This window comes from Bactrocera dorsalis, chromosome 2 (genome assembly GCF_023373825.1).
Source record: "Bactrocera dorsalis isolate Fly_Bdor chromosome 2, ASM2337382v1, whole genome shotgun sequence".
NCBI lineage: Eukaryota > Metazoa > Arthropoda > Insecta > Diptera > Tephritidae > Bactrocera > Bactrocera dorsalis.
This window is the reverse complement of record NC_064304.1, coordinates 27733308-27757463: the sequence shown is the minus strand read 5'-3', so window position 1 is coordinate 27757463 and position 24156 is coordinate 27733308. Positions and strand designations below refer to the sequence as shown.

Below are 24156 nucleotides of genomic sequence, written 5' to 3'. Positions count from 1 at the left end.
GCCTACTGTACATGGCATCTTGTCTGTTGAACTGTTCCTATTTCAAAAGATCATCCCAATTTTCAAAACACGCTTTAAAGGTAAAAAAATTTAATTTATTTTAAAATCTCAGATGCGTTTCCTTATTACAATTCACTGTCCCACTTTATATAATTTCGACTAAGGATTTTTGGTGGCCGATCTGATCTATAGATTCAATGTCAACAATGAAGAAACATGTGTATCAAGTTTTAAAAAGATATCTAAATTTTTCTCAATTTATTGCTTGAACGGACGAACTGACAGATAGACTCTCTGACTGCAAGTCGTTTCGTCATCTCAGTCATTTGTAAATACACGGAAAATGTTTGCTCATAAAAAGAAATTCGTCAAAGCATAACTAGAATTATGGATTCAACGAATTCGTATAGAAATTTCTCTATCGTAATCTCTTGACTAAGCTACATTAATAAAAGATCTGCTTTCATTAAAGTTCACTTTGTTTATGAAGTTTATAAGCCGTTGAAATTTTTTTTATAGCTGTATGTGCATATTTCGTTGTGCAAATGAACCTGCATGACATTTGACAAATGTCAAATGCACTAGAACTTCATACCAAATAATCGATTAACTAACAGTTCCCTTTTTAACACAACCTTCGAAACCTCACCACACAATTTGTCCTTGCTATATTTGCATTTACCATTTCGATCCCATTATAACTACAAGTATGAGTGTTGGTTTGTAAGTACATATATTGTATATGGAAGTGTAATTACCACCGAATTCGCCTTGAATGTTTATTAATACAAAATGACGGCATTATCGTGAGGAAGTGTTTGCTGCCTGCTGACAGCATTTGTTGCTTTTTATGGACAGAACAAAATTATGTATATACATATATATGTGTGTGCATGTTTTTGTTGCTTGCCTTTATTTGCAATTCATTTGGTACATAATTTCATTTGCCTACCTCCCTTATATTATTCGCACGTTCTTTTCCATTTATTTTGTGGTTTTATACATTTTATTTTCCTCGCTCAATCTTTTCGATACGTTCCAATAGAAGACACACCGCTGCATTTGTTTACAATACGATACGTATACGCGATGTCAAACTGGGTGACTGGGCTGCCATATACTGACCGTCAGCATTGTGTGATTGAATAAATCTAGCGGTTGCCAATTAAAGCATTCATCACGAGCTGCACCCAGACATTACACGGCGTAAGCTGCTCGGCCGTGAGTAAAGCATGTGTGACTTTGATGGAGGAGTTAGTAAAGAATATGCTGCTATACTTGTATATTTATCCTTATCGATTTTATTTCGAATCAATTTTATTGATTATCTCTTCCACGAATTTCCAAGCTCATGGACAAAGAAAAAAGCGCTTTTAGGGCAACAACAAAAAAAATCAACGAAATAAACGCAAACAATGGCTCCCCAACAAAAAAAGGCCTTTTGTTAGCGCAAGATTGAATAAAACTGCTTTGCTATTGAAGTTGTCAAAACTCTTAAGACGTTCTCCGCTACTCTTCATTTTAATTTAGATTATGCTATGAATTGGAGATGTATGAAAATAAGGGTTATGCTCGAAGCAGTATTCTAATAGACAAGCCAAAGTGGCAAATTGCCTGGTCTTGCTAAAAGCAAGAAGATGATCTATGTTGAAGTATGGGAAAATATAGCGAACCGTTTGACGGTTATGTTACATACAGCGGCTACCAATAGGGATGACGTAATTTTGACAGCTTGTTGCGGCCAGGTTGTTTACGGATTTGTGTCTAGCTTTTTCAGTGTGTTCAGTAAGTTAGCCACTTCATCATGCCACGTTTAACTTCGGTGGAACGTTTAGAATTTTACTAAGGTTACTACGCAAATTCACATGCTCTAGTGGCCACTGTAAGAGGTCTTCGCGAAAATTACGGTATTCTCATATGAGATCCATTTCTGGCTTATTGCATAATTTTTTGTTGTGATTTTAAAATTTTTCTTACTCTCAAACGCCATTACTTTCGGTGTTTTCCTTTCGTTGAGCTGGCGAAAGCAAATATTATGTCTTCGGCTTCCTTTCACGACATGCCTACATATTTCATATTAATGTGCATATATACGTATATAAGCCGTGAGATAACAGACTCAACAAAATACATACATCATTTTCGATCTTCCGCTGACATAATTTTATTTATCATTGCTTTCAGCTGACGCTGCGCTGCTCTTATTGCTGCTGCTGTTTTTGCTTTTGATGAATCCCTGTAGCGGAAGCATTTAACAATTTTTCAAGTACCCCAACTCGATTGCTCTGGAGAGCGATAAGCGAGTATGAAAAACGATTCCACAAAAATGTTGGGAAGTAAGTGCCGAAGCGTTTGCTCTCAAAGCGGCCTAAATGCACCGCCAAGCAGCTAACGGATAATTTTTGCAATTTTTTAGACATTCAACACACTTTCGTTTTCAATTTCTCGTTTTACTGTCATTTCAGTTTGGCTTTCCCCCACTGAAAGATTTTTACTGTTTACTGTTCTTAATCTCCGCGGTGGTTTTCGCTACAATTTCGTGTCAAAGCAGGGATAGTATCTCGTTAGGGAATGGGAATGGGGGAATGAAATGAAGAAAATATTAGGCTTTTACCTACAGCTTTCAAGCAAATTTAGTAATACGCGGTTATATCCAAAATTAAAGTGAGAATATGCTGATTGACTGATTTGTTGAGGAAATTGAGAATGTCTTTTTGGTATCGTAACTTTTGGAGTTCAGTGAACGTGAGTATACCTTTTAAAGATAGGTTAGGTTAGACCGTCTTCTTTGCCATTAATTTTGCTTGTTCTTGCCGCAATGTTAAAGCAGGGTTCCGCGAAAACAGATTCTCTATTCTTTTTTCATCTTTTTTGTTCACTTTTTCTATCAAACCATGTTCTGGTATCCACCAACATCGACATTTTTAGTCACTATTTATCGCTGTATCCACTTCTGTACAAATGCCTTCGACTTTCTGATATATTTAGCAGCCGCTGTTTGCGACATTTTGGGACCTTTCGGGTGGATGCGAAGGAACACAGCCTCGTAGCGCGACGCGTACTTAGCACTCATGGTGTTTTACGTGATTCTCTTTCAGAAGATCAACGACAACTGAAATTTGTTGACAATGCATCAATGACAAAGCTTCCCTCTATCAGCTCACGAAGGAATTAGAGCAAAATCTTTCATTAACTGTCGGTAAAGTCTTGACAGACTGTAGATTTATACTCAGTTTTGTTTGCCATTTTACGTTCGCGAGACGATATTTCCAATCCCGATTCCGAAAATTTGTTCAGAAATGAACTTAACGTTTGTTTGAATGTGCAGCTTAATAAACACAATTTTCACATTTGGAGTGATGCTGAACCTCAAATCTTTCTTGAGACGCCGTGACGTCCACAAAATATCACTGTTTGGTGTGCTCTATAGGCAGACGGAATTACTGGTCCATATTTCGTCAAAAATGAAGTTTTTGGCAAAGAAGTCCGAGACGGATAATATCTTGGAAGAGAATAGTGGGGCCGTATGTCAGCAATACGGCCCAAATTGATAAAAATGATAGTGGGAATTTCGTTTTCTAGGCTTAAGTCTATTTGAGCCTGTCGCAGCGGTCACTTGTCCGACTTCATTTTGAAACATGATAATAAACACTTATATTTATAATAACACTTCTTGGCGATAACATTTAATTATATCTGCATATTTCTTTTCGAAAAGCTTTTAAAAACAACCTTTTTATATGTAGATGTACACCTATTTTATTATTAGACCTAAAACTGTATATATGTGCAACCTGTGCAAATCCGCCATACCACTTTACTCCATTTTCTTTATTACACTTTATTACTTTCTTTTTCCTGCCACTTTTTTCTAGCATTTTGTATTGCCAATTATTTTCCTCATTATACACACCCAACAAGTACTTGTAGTTGCACGTACGAGCTGGGGAATAAGAAGGAAGGGAAAGAAAAGTATTGCCTTGGCCAAGCGGTACAAGTGTTCCTGCCGGAAAAGCGCTGGTGGCATTGGCAATATTTGCGCCTTTCATGTGAGTCCTTTGGGAGTTGTGTGTTAGGCGGTGTGTAAGTGGAAGTGTGTGGGCTTAAGCTAAGCATGTAATCAAAGTAATCCGAAAATGAAAAAGGCAAGTGAAATTAAAGCCTAGAACAAAAAACACACACATATATACACGTACGCAGAAGACGTTCACGCCACTCGTGGCAAGCAGTTGGGTGGCAAGTTAGATTAACATATTGGCAAAAAGTGCCAGGAGATTCAAGAAAAACTTCGGACCACTAATACTGTTGCCAACAACAGCAACAGCACATGCACATATTGCGTTCCTTTGGTGTCGAAAGAAAACGACTTCAGTAATAACGAACAAAGCTTTAATAATAATAATAGTAACAGTTAGTCTTAGATCTCACCAACGATTGACAATAAAAACTTATAGTACTGATGCGGGCACTCGAGCTTCCGCCCTGTCGTGCTCCCGTTTGGTGAGCTCATTTTGCAAACACTTTCAACGGTTTATTAAATATGCGCTTTATAAAGCGACGTTTTTCTTGCCTTTGTATTGGTTTAGCTCATTTTCGCAGTTGGAAGCCAAAAATATTTGAATTTTAATAAAGTGAATAAAACTCAAGGCTTTACGCTTTTAATAAAAAAGTCGCTTGGTGCTCGTGTGCTTCTTTAATTTCTACTGATAGAGCAGATTATAATTAATATGTTGTGGCAATCAACTATCATAATCTCATTGCATATAATTTGAGCAGTTAACGCACAATTGGGAGTAGCTTAACATTTGGGGAAAGAGCTTTTACTCCTAATGTAACTCACGCATATCCTTTAAGAGGTTGCAGGAGAGTAGAAAATTTGTTTATTTAGAAATTTGCAAATATTTATTATACTGAAAAGGACTAACGAAACTCAGATCACAATCTTGCCAAAAAAGAACCAGACTTATTACAATTTTAAGGAAAAGAAGAGTGAAAGAAACTGAGTGATACTTTTTTTAGAGTCGAATCGATTTACAGGAGTTGTATAGTATGAAAAAATCAGTATTTTTCCAACCGGAAGTGAACTTAGGACCTACCTTTATGATAATATATAGAGGGTAATATATGAACAGTATATAGTATGTATATTTGGGTGTTTTTTTAGCTATATATTTTTTTCAATCCCCTCAGAAATTTCCTTGGAAATACCCTAAAAAAATTGCCCGAAAAATTGAGCCCTTAATATTTACATTAAGGACTAGACCAAGGCATGTAAAAATTTTACATTGAAAATACACGATTTTTTATCTTTACATTTCTATAGCTCAGAGGCATTTTATGGCATCGCTTTGACTTTAGACACATATTCCTCAGAATTGAACACTCTACAAAAGTGCCCATTGTGACAAAGTCGAAACTCACACCGCACAGGTAGTACGGGGCTCTAAACCTGATTTTTCTACGAAAATCGCATTTTTTTGTATTTATCTCGTAAATGACAAGAGCTATATATTTATTTTATATAAATTCCATACAGCCTTACTTAAAAGGTAGAATATCTCGAGAAGTATTAATTATAGCGATTTCGCACTCGGATCTTTTTTATAGGAAATAAAATATCCTACAAGTTTGTCATGTACATTTTTTCAATATCTCTTGTCATTTACGAGATATATACAAAAAAATGCAAGTTTCGTGGAAAAATCAGTTAAGTCTTTCCTTTAATGAGTTTTTTGACAACTTCTATCCTAAATACATAAGCCTAAGTCTGTCTGATACATCAATTTATATAGCACAGTCTCAATTCATACCAACGATTTCGAAATAAACTCTGTAAGAGAGATTATATTTTATGAACGTTTATACATCTCTCTCTTCTTTATTGTATCTAATTCTGGAAGCTCATTTCAAACTAAGGTGCTAACCGATAAGAAAGAAAGGTCACTTTTTTTGACGGGACAGCAGACGGATAATAAAGGAAGCGAAGAGCGAGCTGAGCAGGACATTTTTTTGAAAATTTGAACATCAATGATTAAGGCATCTAAACCCATCAGATCTGGATCTGATGCTTCATTTCATTTAAAACATTCAGATCAGTTGGATCAATCCTTCTGAGAATATCAGGATTAATAACGAAGGCTCGATTTTTTCAGAGTTCTACAAAGATGCATGAAAATATCCCCTATGACTAAATTAAGTAAGAAGATCTGAAAAATGTGGTCATTATATTTACAGATACCGTCCGTACATTTGTACAACACTATACTCGTACAACTAAAGTAAGATCCATTCAATTAAAGTGAGATTAATTTAATTCCACTTATTTCTCTTTATGCTATCACATTTTGCATTACGTTAACCATTCTGCAATGCTTTTCATCACGTTTCTTTTATGAATAATTGTCCTTCCGCACCACACTTTACGAAGCATCGAAAATACATTAAAACATTATGTAATTAATTCGCTTAAAGCTTTAAATGAACAATAATCAGAACTTATGTGACAACAGCAACGCATTTACCATAGAAAACAGATGAAAAAAGAAAGTAAATGACTGACTTGACAAACCTTGCGTTTTAATTAAAAACGTTGAAAACAAAAGTAATAAAATAGCGCCAAGTAAGCAAGTGAAATGACAATGACATACATTTTTTCACTGCTCTGTGCCACACGTCACCAACAGCCGGCCACACGCAACTTGCGTTCCAATCTCTTGTAAAGGGTGATTTTTTAAGAGCTTGATAACTTTTTTTTAAAAAAAAACGCATAAAATTTGCAAAATCTCATCGGTTCTTTATTTGAAACGTTAGATTGGTTCATGACATTTACTTTTTGAAGATAATTTCATTTAAATGTTGACCGCGGCTGCGTCTTAGGTGGTCCATTCGGAAAGTCCAATTTTGGGCAACTTTTTCGAGCATTTCGGCCGGAATAGCCCGAATTTCTTCGGAAATGTTGTCTTCCAAAGCTGGAATAGTTGCTGGCTTATTTCTGTAGACTTTAGACTTGACGTAGCCCCACAAAAAATAGTCTAAAGGCGTTAAATCGCATGATCTTGGTGGCCAACTTACGGGTCCATTTCTTGAGATGAATTGTTGTCCGAAGTTTTCCCTCAAAATGGCCATAGAATCGCGAGCTGTGTGGCATGTAGCGCCATCTTGTTGAAACCACATGTCAACCAAGTTCAGTTCTTCCATTTTTGGCAACAAAAAGTTTGTTAGCATCGAACGATAGCGATCGCCATTCACCGTAACGTTGCGTCCAACAGCATCTTTGAAACAATGATTCCACCAGCGTACAAACCACACCAAACAGTGCATTTTTCGGGATGCATGGGCAGTTCTTGAACGGCTTCTGGTTGCTCTTCACCCCAAATGCGGCAATTTTGCTTATTTACGTAGCCATTCAACCAGAAATGAGCCTCATCGCTGAACAAAATTTGTCGATAAACACATTTCGAACCGAACACTGATTTTGGTAATAAAATTCAATGATTTGCAAGCGTTGCTCGTTAGTAAGTCTATTCATGATGAAATGTCAAAGCATACTGAGCATCTTTCTCTTTGACACCATGTCTGAAATCCCACGTGATCTGTCAAATACTAATGCATGAAAATCCTAACCTCAAAAAAATCACCCGTTATGATGAGACATGCGACACGAATGTTGTTGAGTTCGGTATGTTTTTGCCTGCAACGCCTTAAAAGTGACTAGTTACACCAGTGGCAGTTGATTTTTTGTAAAAATATGCGGTCATTCATACATATGTAAACTATCCTGTGTTTGTTTTAAGGACATACTACAACTAATTAATTATAACAATGAACTTGCTTCATATAATGCAATAACGCGATCTTAGTCACTTAGAGAACAGTAACTCACCTGTGGAAAGGCAATTTTAATGCCGCAAAATTGGACTTTTCTATAGTGCGATTTTTGTTATGTTCTGTTCTAAAGCATTTCTACATTTGATTAGACATTAACTTTGGGGTGTCAGAAATTTGTTATACATATACACAATACTCGTATACTAGAAATTCAAACTCAAATTTCAATAAATGAAATTAAGCTATACATAATTAAATATTGTTCCTTAAGGCCATATTTACATATAGTATTTTCAAATCCATCATCTCCTTATTTTTAATCAAATTATATTGTTGAATTGCATGGCCATAAAATGTAGCAAACAATCACAATATGATTAGTCCACAATGTGGTTGATGCAAATTGAAACTAGGAATTAAAATTCTGAAATTCAAATATAAAAGCGAATGAATAAGTTGATGGCATGAATCAAAAAAATTGGCATTTGCAAATTACATTGGTTTCACAATTTGAATGGCTTTGTGCTTTTCTGCTATTGTTAGGCAGACCATGGATTTAAAAAATTCTATTTTATTATTTACTTAATTTAATAAAATTTCATTTTCTGAGGCAAATGAAGGCATTTTTTTATAAAAAACTGAATACATTTATTTAAATTGTAACCTTGTTATTTCATTTATTTATTATGGCAAATTTTAAATATGAAATGCAGCTCCGTCCATTACACTTGGTTGGATTTATGTTCCACACTCACATTTATAAATCCAAAATTATTTACATACGAATGCATATGTATTAAATATCTTTACAAAAACAGATGGAAGTACCTATAAACAAACAACGGTGCATAATTAACTTGTATTATTCCGGGCAACAGCTGCGATGCATATTGATTAAAATCTGTCTGTAATTTAATATTGGGTATGCAACTTGATTACTGATTTTAAAGACAATAAGCTGAAATTTGTTGACCAAAAAAACTATTTATTATTATTGCACAATAAAAAATAATTGTGGAAGTTATGGTTAAAATAAAAACAGACAGAGATTGGAATTTATTAAATAAAAAGGTTTTCAATTCATACACTTTATCGGCGGTTCCGACAAATGACCAACTTCTTGAAGCTCCGTGGGGATAAAAAGGCCGCTAAGGTACAATTTTAAGAGTTTTTGGCTTTTAAATCTGCACTGTATCAATAGACAATACTGGCACCTGTCGGATCTCAAAGACTCACTAGCAATCTTCCTACTGCAAATATCGATTTTAGTCTGTCATAACTTGTTGATTTTTATTTTTTCAAAGCAAACGAAAATCTTTTCATATTTATTACGTAATTTTGTTTTCAATCCACTGAAATTTTCAATATAATAGCTGATGTTAGTTCAAAATATATGTAGGTATATGCCATAAATTACAAAGATATGTATATATTCATATATATTTGCTAGTATGTTCTGTAAAATGCTAATAAACTGCCTGATTCGCTGAACACTTGAAAATGCAATAAATATTGGGTTTGGAGGAATACTCGGACTTTAGTATATGAGTGTGTGTAAAAATAAAAAACCCGGTGAAACTGTGGGTGAAAATCATTGTTGTTGGACGAACGAGCAAATCAAAGTCACAACAAAGCAAATAAATGTGTATACAATTTTCATCTTGTGTGGAATATGTGCATAAAGGACCCTTGTGAAAAGCATTAAATATATGTGAGCGCGGTGCCAAAGGCCATAATATTAATAGCTCGATACAAGCGATCACAAAATCAATTCATATTGCGAGCTGCAAGGCAATTTGAACGAATATACTTGTATAATATGATGACTTAGCAGCTGCGCTTTTATACTAAAGTTCAACAAATAAAAACATGAGGTTATTCAAATGTTTTTTACTTAATGTGAAGTGCAATCGATATATGTATATTCAAATGGCCTCCACGACTTCTTTTGCTGGAGCGAATTCTATGAACATAATTTTCGAGTACTTCTTCCACTAAATCAATACTGACTTCTAAGGCCTGAACGTAGTCTAGCTCATTGCTAATGACCAATGACTTCAAATAATCCCACAAGAAGTAGTCTAATGGTGTTAAAGCACAACTTGGAGCCATTTAACGCCACAATTTTTTGAAATATGGAATCAACAAATTATATGAGCAGCATATATTACGTTTGCAAGGAAGTTTATAGCACTTAACAGTAAACGTCGAAGACCTTATAAAATATATATATATATATAAGTGATCAGCGTGACGACCTCGATTTAGCTAATTCCGCATGTCTGTGTGTAGTGGGGCAATCCTCATTCATTTATCTTATGCAGGCGTATAAGTCCCTCTATTTTGAGATATTTGGCACACAAACTTTTCTTCCCAGGAAGTTGCTCACTATAACATATAGCTGCCATATAAGTTGAAAACTGAAATCCACTTTCGGTGCGGTAATTTTTTTTCAGATATTGAAAGATAGTACTCAAAAAATTTGCAACTGTTTATTGCCTAAAGCAGAGGTGCAATCTTAAAAAAAAATTCAAATAGCATACGGCTACCAAACCGTCCAAGTTTTACATGGAAGATACTGTATTTATACAGTATGATAGCTTCGGAGCAACCCACGTTAACGCTTTTCTTTGTTCAAAAGAGATATAAATACATAAGCTTTATTGAAGATCCTAAAAACTGAAATTTGCACATCTAGCTACATATTCCCATATAACTAGTTTCCAAAAGCCTTATACCGAATACAACGATCTCCATACATGTTGACTTTATACTATAGATGTCCATTATAAAGAAAGAAAACACTTTGTGAAAATGCTTAAGTTAGCAAATTATCACTTGGTATATAATATTGGAAATGGACCATATCTTTCTCCAGTTCCCGTTAAGAAATAACGTCACAATGAGACTGACAGAAATCTCGGCATCATTAAAAAATACATTTCTTCATTTAATTTCGCAGTACTAGCTTTCTGGGTCGAATTTTTGCAGTATCGAAATTTCCAGCAACAATTTATCCTAAAGCTATTAAGTGTAATATAAGTTCCATATTTATTCCGGTATAAAAATAGAAAAATATAATCGACTCATAAAGATGCTAAGCTTTTGAGCACTTAAGCTGCTATAAATCACTATTTACAATTCTCTGCTCTGAAATACAAATCGCGCGTAGTTCTACCGCTTTGAAATACAACTTAAGGACGATACGAACTTACGAACACACGCGGGTGTTCATTGAAAATCCCGTTTGGCAGCGACCACAAATCGATAGTTATTACAGTTAATTGCCCTTACATGACAGCATAACACAGACACGAACGCCACATAAAGCCACCTGCCAACGCTGACAACATAATGGACACACCGGCGTGAGCGCTCATTCTTACTTATGAATCACAAGGAATGACCATGACATTCTCTCTGTAAGAGAGTTGTTGTTCTAGCAATTGGAGTGGTGCAAGTTGTGTAGGCGATCCTGTAATACGTATGGACATGTTGGTGTGTGTTCTGTCAGTTGAGTCTGTAGTATTTATGTGGAGCTCTATGACGGTATTATTGCTTTTTGTGAAATATTCCCTTCCAATGGCAGCTGTCATTTTTGTCATGTGCGTCTTCCATCGGTGTACTTACTTATTGTATCTCCATCTGCTTTCACCTTGATTGTATTAAGGTACTATCTGTTGCTTCTCATTTGTGTTCGTATCTTCTTCGTACTTGTACTGAGGCTAATGACGGTTTAATCATCTCTGGATATACTTTAACGATTGTTTGATTTTTTTCACCATGAATATTGTATGTGAGGCAGTAACATAAAGCAATTCTTTACAGATTTTCTGTGCAAAGACACATTGAAAGTTTCACCGACTGCAAGGACAACTTTAAGACGGTTTTTTATAAAAGATATTCCTGAGTGGTATTAGAGGGATATATAATCAGGAATAAATAGCCTTCGACAAAAACTTTAGTTTTGTATACCACATGAGAGCGTAAAAACTGGTTATGGATTGTACCAGAAGAAACTGGTCCACTTTAATATAATTCTGAAAGTCCGCTTTGATACTTTTTAATCCCTTATTCTATACATAACTGTATAGTTACTAAGAACTGAACTATACACGGACTGTGCCTATATCACACACTTATTTGAGGATAAAACCGGATCGATATTTTCCCTGTGAAATGACAGCAAAAGCAAAGATTTATTTTTACCCGTCAGCTGGAAACTTTACTTCCGCGCTTTATCTGTGCGCCTATATTTAGATATATGCAAAGGCATTTAAGTAAGTTACTTTACAAAAGCGAATTCAGAAATAGAATATTCATATGTACACCTATCGGGGGATGAAATCTTGCTGAGTGTGGTGGGTTTCTCAGGTATGGTATGTTGGGTGCGCCAGTTTTTCCGAATAGAGTAGTGTCGTCGTAATTAATCAATTTCGCTATGGCGGAGCATCTGATTATAAACGCATTCTTTATTAATATTGTCATTAATGGGTCTGGCAAGTGAAGATTCCATACAATATGCTCGGTCGGTTATGAAAAAGCCTTTCATAAGAAAGTCGCACTAAAACTTTTAAGTATTATTAGAAAAAAACGGTCACGCAGAAATATTGTAAAAGGTACTCTTCCACCATGACAATGCATCGATTCATAGCCATTAAGCTGTCATACACTGTTTTCTCCAGATTTGCTACTGTCCGACTTCTTTCTACTTCCAAACTCAGAAAATTCACGGAAAACGTATTTTATAGTCGGAAATACCTGAAGGTTTTATTTTCCTCCTCTTCACTTTCCTAAAATTAATATATTTTGCATTTCTTTCTTCTCTTAAATACCACCACTTGATAGAGTACATTCAGGAAACAAACAAAAAATTTGCGAACTCAACGTAAATTGATTTGTGGTACTGCATAACTTCTACTTTCTATCTTTCTTTCGTTTCCATAACAAGGTGTTTTGTTAAGCTCCTTATATAATATTTGGCCCTTTCACCTTCATTACATGAACTAATGCAAATAGCTTACAGACCTACTCATATATATGCATATGTAGATATGCAAGTAAGTAAGCATTGCATTGAATATTTCAGTAGTAATCTGCATTTTTGAGAAAGACGCCCAACACCTCAGCATCCGGCAAGTCATGCCAACTGCCGTTAATTTAAATCTATGTACATCCTGTCAGACACAAATATAATCTGTGACTTTGTCAAATATCTCGGCACACATATACCATAATGCCACAATGATGTTGATGTTGTCTCAGTATGAAATTAAATTGTGTTCAGAAACTGGTTTTGATATTGGGTGTTCACTTGTCATCACGCTTCCAGTATACAGAATTTATTCGCACAACAAGGTTTATTAAGTTTGTCACGAAATTTGAAACATTTAGAAGGACGTGTCGGAGACCTTTTCCTGTTATTTTTGTGTGATTGCTCGTATTTTTTCATTAAGAGAAGATTTTCACTTGAATCAATACAAAGACTGGACTCTATTTCATCGTTTTAAAACCACTGTTTCGCTTAGTACGTATACACTACTTTATAATATTATAATCGCGGTATTCGAGTGAATGAAAATGTGATTGCGGTTGCTTTTGTAGACTTGTACATATTACAGCGGGCTTGTAACACAAAATACGTGTCTTGACGGTAATGACAGCAGCATCTGAGCAATATTTTAAATTTACATAGCTGAAAAAAGTTGAGTATATTTTCCCTGAGCTGCTGCAAGTTATTGCCTAATTAATTTTTGGGAAGTGCTGTACGCCTGTTAGCTGATGTTGCAGATTATTCAGTGACAGTCTTCTTCGCAGAAACTCTGTCTACTAAATTTTACGAATGCGCGTGTACATATTTAAATTAATGAATAGGATGCTCTCAGGAAGAATACGTGTGGAAAAAGCGAAATTAAAATTTGCGAGCTTAAGTATATAAGTAAGAATTTTAATGTAGTAACTTTCACTTCTACGTCTTATTAAAATCGATTTTTTTTATCCACAATTTTAATATCCCACCAAGTGCCAGTGGAGCTGTTAACAAATTTAACATTTGCCTTTGTAACAGCAAGTTTGTTTGCAAAATGTTGAGGATAATGTCATTCCTGCTTAGAATATTTATATGTCCATAAGGGAGGATCCTCTATTTCTTGAGAAACGGAATGTTCGGTTCGGTATTTCTAAGCGTTCTACTTCTTTTCCTCTGTGATTAAAAAATTTAGATGTGACGGATATAACGGAGTTATAAAAGAGAATTCATGAGAAATGTAAATACATCTATAGAGATCACTTCTGTAGCGTTTTTGGTTATAACAGTCTTTGTTATTTATACGGTTTGCTGTCCAATTGAGGGGTCTTTAAGGGTTGACTCATCAAATATGCATAAAATCACCCGAAGATGGTTGGATTAGTTCCCAACGAAAATGTATAACAGACATTATATTCAACAGAGCTTAAGAGTGAGATCTCTCCCTGAACTCTTTCTATTACGCTGTTAGGCTTAGAAGAAATATATTTTTCATGCCTGAGTATTTTTCTCCAGCCTACCCTAATGCATACAGATGGTTTGTCTAGCCAAATATATACAATTCCATGGTTATCTGTTACTCAGCGGGTAATTGTGGGTATTGCGATGGAGCAGTGATTGTAGCATAAACGGATGCTCTACAGTATGATTGTTGAGCACAGAATATTACCCAGCTGTCCTAAGCCTGTGGATGATGTGCGGCTTTGTAATGGTTCAACATTGTGGCATACTTACAAGGGCGACTAAAATAAGCTCCTAGCTCGGCACAGGCCGTTTACGAACGAATAAATTAACATGTGGGCAACTTTTGCGCACACACATATATACACACAAACATTTATTTGCTTATTCACATAAATCGGACACATTGGCAAATAGGAGGCAACCAAAATGGCACATCGTTTAAAGGGTTTATATTGTATTTGAACCGACTATGCGTGCGTATGTACGTGTCTGGTATACATAAGTTGTGTGGTAGGCTAATATGTTCCTATGTACATATGTGTAGGAGTACGGTTTTGAATGTTGTTGAAATATGTTGTGCCTACAGCAAAATTTGTTGCACAATCAGTTTGAAAGGACCTTTGTTCACACGTCTACGCTTCCACAGATTTTCTAAACTTACATAACCATTTACATTCAGACATACATGTGTGAAATCACTTAAACTGATGAGTGTGGGGTAAAATTTATGTTTTCAATACACGAATGGAAAGAGCTTTAGAGAAAATGCAATTGCTTGGAAAATATATGACTTTTTTCCTGAGTCCATTTAGGTAAAAGTTGTAGGCAGCCGAGTTCATGGAATTAAGGCTTTACAAAATCTTTTGAGATTTATTATCTGAATTAAAACATCACTTTATCAGTTATTGGGTGTATGTGGGTTAAGGAAGCAAATTGACCGATTTCATAATTTTTAGCACCAAACCTTGCCATTTTTACTATAACATAAATATGTTTTATACGTTGTATACGGCATAAATTAGAAAAGAGGGGAGAAAACTTGAAATTATGTATATCGGATCTTGACCAAAACTTTAACTGGCTCATTTCGCATTTAATGAACTAAACCCATTGTAGTCAAGGAAATATATCCGCTTATTTTTATTATATGAAATATGTTAACCGATATAAATCCAATCAGTTGGTTGAAAATCACTGTATATCATAACTTCCGTATAAGCGGTGGTTGCGGTTATAAACCACTTTCGTTTCACTGTGTCTACAAACAGGCAAAAAATATCCAGTTGATACGAAACCACACCCATTTCCAAATATATTCCAATCACAGATGCTCCTTCAATATACTAGATATCTTTCGTATCTTAAATTGTGACTTAGCCTTATATAGTATATTAGTTTGTCGCTCGTCGGCTATCCCAAACTCCTGAGATTGAACTATAATGTATAGTAATTTCCTACAATATTACTATACAATTCCTTATTTCTTAAACAAATGCATCAATTCGTATAAGATTAAAATGTAAGTCATGCCCGCGTCAAACTCAACCAGTTATCTATAGCTGGTAGAAGCCTTATATATTTGGTAGAAATATTACTACCGAAAATATTAAGAACATTAAAAGTTGCATACATTGAAAGCTGAGGCTATAAAGCGCACTGGAGCAGGTGATAACTTTTTTACAACATGGTTTAATGTTTATACATCCCTTCCATATATGTGCGACCGTAAACTTAAAACTCTTATCAAGATTAAATATTTAGCAACCTCGTACGACTAGAGGCACATTTCAAATTGCACACATACTTACTAGTTATGGTCGTATAAAGCCTGGAGAGTTAAAGTCGGGTTATGGCAGCTTATGCGTTTGGTAAATGAGATTTGTATTAAATAATTAATAGTAGTCATCCTTTAAGCACGTGCGGGTTTAGGTATTTTCACTCGTACATAACGGTACATAACGAAAATTCATGAAAGCTACAGATCAGAATTTCTCATTGTTCCATAAAGTGAAGCTTGGAAAAGTTTTGTGTTGGTTGTTGAAATTTTCCTGAGTAACTATAAAACACCAAATTATGAAGGATTTGTGCAAAATAAATTAAAGAATTTTAAAATTCTAAGAGCAAACACGAATGTTAATTTAGACTCCATCCACATTCATCTGGATTAATTTTCGAATAATTTAGATAATTACAATGAGAAACAGAGGAAGGAGTGAAGGAAGAAAGCTATAAAAGTTGATGGGATTACCTTATTATGGCAGATAACTGCTGATCCTTGAATAGAGAAATATACAGAGCTTTTATTTGCTTGGGGTCAATCGCTACTGGAATCGAATCGATCCAGTCCTGTGTAGTGGTGGTGTGAATCCCTAACAACTCCTTATACTCAATTAACTTAATCTCTAAACATTTATTTTCGGATAAGTTGTTAATTAAATACATTTTTTTAGTTAAAATTCCACTTTCTCAGAAACGAAGTACTCGAATCCGCGCTCTTAAAGAGACAAGAGCGATAGAAACATCATAAATTAGTGAAGAGAGTAAAAACAAATTATTAATAAGATACATTTAAAACAACGCAAATTGAATCTGTCGCTGCAACAACAAGTGTTGTGAGGATGCCACTTTTCTTTAATATAGACAGATTGTCGAGTGATTGCCACTGCCTGCCGCCTTACACTCAATGAAATGAAGTTTAACTCGCGCTATTCAAACAACAAGCAAATACAGTGTTGGCGGAAACAACAATTGCAACAATAGCATTAATTGAGAAAGGTGACAATGATAAAAAGTGTAAAAAATATTCAAACTTCGGGTAGCGGGAAACAATTCTTTTCAGCAGCAGTGCTAGTGAAATGTCCAAAAAAGATCACAAAAAATAGAAGGGACCATTCGCAACGGCTGCGATAGGCAATCGTTACCTACACCAGCATGCTAGAGAAGCCTTGTCGTTTTCGACAGAATACAACATTTTGTTTGTTTCCTATTTGCATTATTTTGCCGGTTTTTACACTCTCATTTGCCATGCCACCGTTCGTCAATAATGTCGTATTTCAATCTATTTTCTGTGAAATAGCAAATAAATTGGAAATTATTCAGGTGTCCATTGGGTGGAACATTTTAGGAGGACGCGCTGAAAGCAGACGATGAAATTAGCATGGAAAAATGTAAATACTGATGAGAGTGCGATAAAATAATTTAAATATTCTTTGTGATTTTCTTTTCTGTTGAGTGCGGAGTTCTTAAGAAGTGATATAACTTCAGACAATGCTAACTAAGTTAACTGGAGCTGAAATTAAAAACTAAATTAAGCTTTTTTGTGGTTTGCGGTATAGCATTTCTGTGAATTTTGTTTGCTTATTTTTGCAGAAATAAATTTAAATTAACGTTTATCAGTTAGTATCGCGAAAATTAGTTCAAGTATTCTAAATAATTTAGTATATACTCAGATTTTTGGATGTACGGTCATCGCGATATTTTGAAAATTGACTTCTATTAGATATACAATTGAAATTCAGCGCCAACCTTTCTTGATATAGTTATTCTGTGTATCAAAAATGGTTTGAAATCGGATCAATACTTCCCTGAGCCCCTATTTACATAATACAAACACTTTCGAACTTCCACGTGGCTTTCTGCTGGATATATCGGCCAATATTTGCGTTATCTCAATGAAATTTACAGAACTCGTTTTTACTATAAAAGTATGTCTTTGTGCTAAAATAGATAAATTAGGGCCAAAGCTAGACCTACCCCCATATAACTAAGAGATCATTCGAAAGGTATGAAGAAATTTCCACCTAAAGATTTGTAAACTATGCATCTTTAATTATGCTGGAAAAAAAACAGAACACACTTCTTTTTAGCATCACGTTGTATCTCGTCCATGTAAAGCCAACATCAGGGTTGGACATCTTCAAAATTGGTAATGAGGGTTCGAGTAGTGAACTAATGTTAATCACTAATAAGGACATAAAAGTAAACGGTACTAATGGATTAGTTGCATTGGAAATGGGCAGTATTGTGCTTCTTTGGTACACATATACAGCTTGTACAATATGCACCGTTATTTACCTGCTTTACATTTTCTCAAACACTTGTTTCTCTCACTTTTAGCGATATGACAGCAGAGGGTGACAAAAAGTTTAATTATGCTTTTCGCCAATTGTCGCAGGTCGATTCACTTCTGCATTTATGTGTGCGAGAGTGTTCAAGCGTCTTCCGTTTTGCGTTTTTGCGAGTGCACACTTGATGTCTTTTATGAGCTACTTTAGTCTCAACTTTCAAGCGTATACAAGTAGTCTGATTGCAGTCATGTACATAAAGGTACATACAAGTATGACACAAAGCATGCCAGGCCAGCCAGGAAAATTGCCGCTCGAGTTGCAAACGTTCAAGACTCGAGACTGAAGATTTTTGCTTCCGATGTTGCGTTTGACTTTCTTACTTCACTCTCGGTTCAAATTTAATGTCCACTCAAGTGTTGACAAGTTGTTATAGTGACAATTATTGTTGTTGTTATTTTTATGAATATTTGAAATTTAACGCTCGTTTCACTCCCTACTTCTTCTTTCAACAATTTGTGCCTCTTTGATTTCCTTCGACTCGTTATCACATTTTACGGCTTTTGTATCGCGGATTCTGTGATTTTGCAGCGGATTTTATTTAAGATTACCGTTACTTTGCGCTCCACTTTCGTTATTTAATTTATGCAACACATTTAACGGTATTATTATCGTCTCTTCTTCTTTATTGAAATCCTCTTCAGCTTTTATACCCTGAACAGAATATATTAAGTTTGCCACGAAGTTTGTAATACCCAGAAGGATGTGTCGGAGACCCTTTAAAGTATATATATGTATAAATTATCAGTATGTTGAGCTGAGTCGATTTAGCCAAGTCTGACTGTCTACCTGTCGATATCTCTCAGCTTTTACGATATCGTTTTGAAATTTTGTAAACGTCATTTGCTCCTCAAGGAGCTGCTCATTTGTATGAACTGCCGATATGGAACCACTATAACTTAAAGATGCCATACGAACTGAACGATCGGATTCTAATATTTGCATGGGAAACTTCTTCATTTGACGATTTATATTCACGAAATTTGTTATAAAGTATTGTTCATAATATAATCTCCAAAAAATGGTTCAGATCGGATTACTTTAGCATATAGACTCCATATTATTTCTTGTTATGGAGGTAGTCAAAAATTAAACTATTTTTATGGTTATTCATTTATTTTTAGCCCACTATAAGCATTATTTATATATCGATTAAGAAGTCTCTACCATGGAAAAAACTGTGTAACCTTCTGAACGAATTGTTGCTGATATCCAACTAAAATCCAAGTTAATTTGTCTATGGTTTTGCTTGACAACAAAAATTATAAAATATCCACAATTCTCTCCAACAAAATATTTATCGATCCTCTCTTTAATTACCATGTTCACAAATATGACTAACTCATATTGCAAACATCAAAATGATAATCAAAAGTAAAAATTATGGCAACAAATTGCTTCTATTCCCACAAACACACTTTCTGATATTCCCAAACCACACACTGAAGCATCAAAGAAAAACAAAACTTTACTTATTACAACAATTAACGAACATATATGTAAGTATATTCAATTCAATGAATGTACATATATTTGCATGTGTTTGTATTGCCTGGCATGACAGATTCCCCTTTGGTTTACCACAAAGTTTGTTCCTAATAGTTAGCATAGTTGTTTTCCGCATAACCACAAAGTTGCAATGTGTACACGTGGTCAGGTCACTCAAATATAGAATAAATAGACACATGTTAGTAAACACATGCGCTCATACTGGTTTTCTGCAAAATTTCTGCTTTCATATTCATTGGCCAAACACACTCACAGATAATAAGCCTTTTGTTTTTGATTTTGCTTTGTTTGTAGCGCTGTGCAGCATTTTATCTAAGTACCGTCGCCCTTCTGACATTGACCTTTTCACATCCTCATTTGCGTCTTCACCTTCACATCTGCCTTCCACCACCCTATCCTTTAAGTTTAGAGGAATTTGTTTTGTTTTGTTGTGTTGAACAGTTCTTTCATTCGGATTTTCCATTTACCATACGCTAAACCAAGAATAATACTACGTTTATTTCCAATAAATATGTTTACACTGTGAGATATAATTGCTCAGCTACTGTTCATCAGTTTTGAAGTTTTAAGGGTAGAATTTGATCTAAATTCAGTGAATCTGAACAAAAATATATTTTAACCTTTTAAATGTGGGCTATCACCCATTAGGTTCAGCGCTATACTAATCAATCTCTACAGTTTAAATTCTATACGAGAGGAGTTCGTATCAAGTCTACCCAGTTGTGAGTGAAGATTTTAGAAATTGAAGGTAAAAAGTAAATAAATTACTATGTCTGAGCTGTCCAAAAAATGAACGCTGAAGACTAAGATTTTTAATGACATATAGAATTTTTAGCCGTAAGTCTATAACAAATTTCGGGCAACATTTCACATGACACTCTGTCGTCTGATATTACTCATACGCTCCGATGAACAGCCCTTTAAAAATACATGAATAAGTCAAGCCTTTCTATTATTAGCGGAGTTTCGTGTGGTTTGCATAGAAAATAATTATTTAACTCAAACAATAAACAAAACAATCACATTTAAAATATATAAAGCGGAGAAAGAAGAAATGCCTTGCAACAAACATCGCATAAAAGTTGCAAGAATGATTTCAACAACATAATGCCTCCGGTAAGCGAAAACAATAAATATATGCATGTGCAATAACACGCTTGAACGACAGCAACAAAAAACGTCTAAAGTGCACTGCCGACGAAACAAATGACGATTTTAATGAGGCACTCACCTGTGCGCGCTTGAAGGAAATGAATTTGAAACAAAAGTAGAAATAATGGAGAAGATATGAATAAATAGTAAGGAGTGTAAATGGTAGACTGTTTAACAAAGTGACAAGGCAACAGATGGCAGATAGGCATAGCAAGAAAAAACACTGAAGAGAACTTGTTGTCAGAGTGGAGAATAGCTTGGTCACGTAGAGCACCAGGGAAAGGAAAAGTAATTTTAAAACGCTGTCATTGTTAAGGGAATAAAGCTATAATGAAAAGTCGCGTGTATAAAAGTATAGCACATGTGTGCATTATGATTGGTTTGTGATAAGAGAAATATGTAAATGAAATAACGTGATTCTTTCATGGATTTTTAAACATCCATTTCACATTCTTTTACGCGTTTGAAGTAATTGTTAATGTACACTGTCTTAATGATTCATAGCAGTAACTCTTATATAGTGGACTAAATGTTTGTTGGATCCTGTGACGAACCTTTGTTTTGACTTTGACAATATTTTTATAAGAAAACCTCTTCGATTATGTTAAAAAATGTGTACTGATTGTCGAGGAGAGTTACCATTTTTCCTGTATGGTCCCCCAGAAGATATAAATATTATTTCTAGTTTATTAAAATTTATACACAATATCCCAAATACTAGTTATTTCTGGTCCTAAAAAACGTTTACGATGAAAATTATTTTTTAAATGAATTCTCAGTTGGAATAAATCATATATTCTTCGCTAACATTGGCAATTATAAAGGTTTCTTTACTTATTAGTGTAGTGTAAACTTACCGAAACAAGTATAGGTATTATCTATTAAATCCTGCAAAAGAAAAAAAAATATTAGTTAACATAGTACCAGTATCAAAATTACTAAATGGAAACTAATTTATTAAATAACCTTAGAAAAAACGTACTTATCTTATAAATAATTTATTGATAAGAGATAAGTATAAATAGATGTCATAAAGTTTCAAAAGTCATTATCTTGAAAAATAATTTACTTATTATTTCAAAAGCTCCGGAGTGACTAGTTCATCTATTTACTGGAGTACGTATTTTAACAATTTCGGTGTAGAAATTCACCGGAGTTAATGAGAGTACTCGGCGACGGAGTCTCTCTCCTACCACGAATCCAACAAGAAACTTGCGCTCCTTTATACGGCCACTGTAGTAAATGCCACAAGGACCTACTCGCCTCAGTCCTTGGCCAGTGCATCGCATTTTTTGGACAGCGGTGATGTCAGCTTTCACTCTAACGAGGACATCAACCAGCTGGGTGCATGCCCTCAATTCGTAGTCCTTATTTCGTTTGCCAGTGTCATCATCAAAAGTGGGGTCTCTCATCCAAGGCTGGTTATTAGTTTTCATTGGGTGTTTTTTTTTACGTGGCGGGTCCCGAACCCAGCGCACAACCCTGCAGAGGGGAGGTTTCGCCTTCTCACTTTCGCTCGCCTTCAAACAGATTTTCTTAGGCTACCCTGAGGATACTTGGTCAAAGACCGGAAGTCGTGAGCTGCTTGAGCCATATGTAAAATAATCTTTTCCGGCCACTCCCATGTAAATGGTGATCCGAGAACTTTCCTCACTTGCGTGAACGTCTATACATGACTTCATCCTCCTACCATTAGAAGAACAAAATCATATACCCACCTGCAGCATGATCGGAGAGTAAAAAAATATAGAAATTTGTTCAGTCTTTGCTATGATCGTACCCGTTTACTACGAACTTGTTAAAATTTAAATCGGCTTCTTTACTTTACGTTCGGTATTACTACTAAACAAAAGGAATTTAAATATACTTATTAATATTTATGTTAATCGATAAAAATTCATAAAAAATAAAACATCAAAAAATTCCTTCTGTTTCCAAACCACATAAAAAATGTTTACATATTTATAAAAAAATTCATCAAAATATAACAAAAGTTATAAATTTGTACGTAAGTCTCTCTCTCGTAAACTCTTGACTAAGATATATTAATTGTAAACTCTGCTTTCAGTCAAGTTAACTTTGTTTGGGAAGTTTAAAAGTCGTTAAAGCGCTAACTTTCCACAGACGTTTTTTGACTTGTTTACGGTAGTAGTTGGCGCGATATATTTTACAGATATATGTGCGTATGTAGGTATGTAAAGGAACCAGCAGAATTTTGTAAATACACACAAATGCCAAATGTGCTACAACTTCATACCCAATAACCGATTAACTAATAATTTCGTTTTTAATATAACCTTCGAGAACTCACCACACAATTTGTCCTTGCAATACTTTACTAATTCGTTCCCATTATAACTGCATGTATGTGTGTGTAGGTGTATGACGTGTAATTCCTCCACCACATTCACCTTGAATATTTATTAATACAAAATGACATCATAATCGTGTAAAACTGAGTGCGAACAAAGCAAATTTAATCATAAAAATTTCCACTTAATTTGTAGCACAGTTTTTGTTGCTATTTCGTGGACAGAACAAATCATTATATACTATACATTATGTACATTTATGTCAATGTTTTTGTTGCTTGCATTTGTTTCGTCGTTATTTGCTACATAATTTAATTTCGTTTCGTTATATCTTCTTTTGTCTGTCTTCCGCTTTTGTCAGTCTTCTCAAATTTGCGTGCCTAAAATGACAATTGCGATACGTTTCAATCAAATGTACACATAGCAAACCAGTAACGGCGACTTGGCTGTCATGGTCAGCATTATGTGTGGTCGAATAAATCAAGGAAATTGCAAATTAAAGCATTCATCACGACCTGCGCCTAGACACCGCACGGCGTAAGCTGCACGGCCGTAAATAAAGCGTGTGTAGCTTTGATGGAAGAGGAACTAGAAAGAATGCTGCAATCCTCGCATACTTATCCTTAATGATTTTATTTCGAATCAACTTTATTGATTATCTCCTCCACAAGTTTGTACGTTCATGGACCCATACTAAAATTAGCCGTGTACATGCCGTGCTATGATATATGCATAAATCACA

General features: G+C 34.9%; 1 protein-coding gene across 1 annotated transcript in view; it reads right to left on the bottom strand.

Moving 5' to 3' along the window:
* The window catches only part of LOC105233938 (probable muscarinic acetylcholine receptor gar-1), a 75538-nt gene extending 53535 nt beyond the window's left edge, over positions 1–22003 (bottom strand). The window contains exon 1 of the mRNA XM_049450479.1: positions 21960–22003. The gene's annotated coding sequence lies outside the window, so the exon portion shown is untranslated. The remainder of the gene's footprint in view (positions 1–21959) is intronic.
* Between the last annotated feature and the right edge of the window lie 2153 nt (positions 22004–24156).